Source organism: Wasmannia auropunctata, unplaced genomic scaffold (assembly GCF_000956235.1).
Source record: "Wasmannia auropunctata unplaced genomic scaffold, wasmannia.A_1.0 LD335997.1, whole genome shotgun sequence".
NCBI lineage: Eukaryota > Metazoa > Arthropoda > Insecta > Hymenoptera > Formicidae > Wasmannia > Wasmannia auropunctata.
Window position 1 is genome coordinate 65,582 of NW_012026893.1, and position 498 is coordinate 66,079.

Here is a 498-nt window from a genome sequence, read left to right on the forward strand (position 1 = left end):
GTTTGCGTGTACCGTGGCGATCTTTCGTTTTATTTGTATCTTAAAATTTACTTCGGAGACCTTTTCTACGACGCGATACGGGCCCACCCAGGGTGCCTCCAATTTTTTGGAACGTCCACGTCTCAATGTCTCGTCGTGTAATAGTACAAGGTCGCCTACTTTAAACGTGCGAATTTTGACTGTCTGGTCGGCATAGTTCTTAGCCTTCGTTTTAGCTTTGTCGACAGATTGCTTCGCGACTTGATGTGTTGCCCGTAGTCGTTCTCTAAGCTCGTGTGCGTAATCTTCGTATGAGTAACGCGGCTTCGGAGGTAGCGTCAGGGCTGTGGGTAGCGTCGCTTGGTGCCCGTATATCAGCTCGAACGGCGTATACGAGGTTGCTGTATGCGGTGTCGTGTTATAAGTAAACATCGCATACGGGATCCACTCATCCCAGTTAGTCTGGTCCTCATTTATGTAATGGCGTAAGTATTCCGCGAGAGTTCTATGCGATCGCTC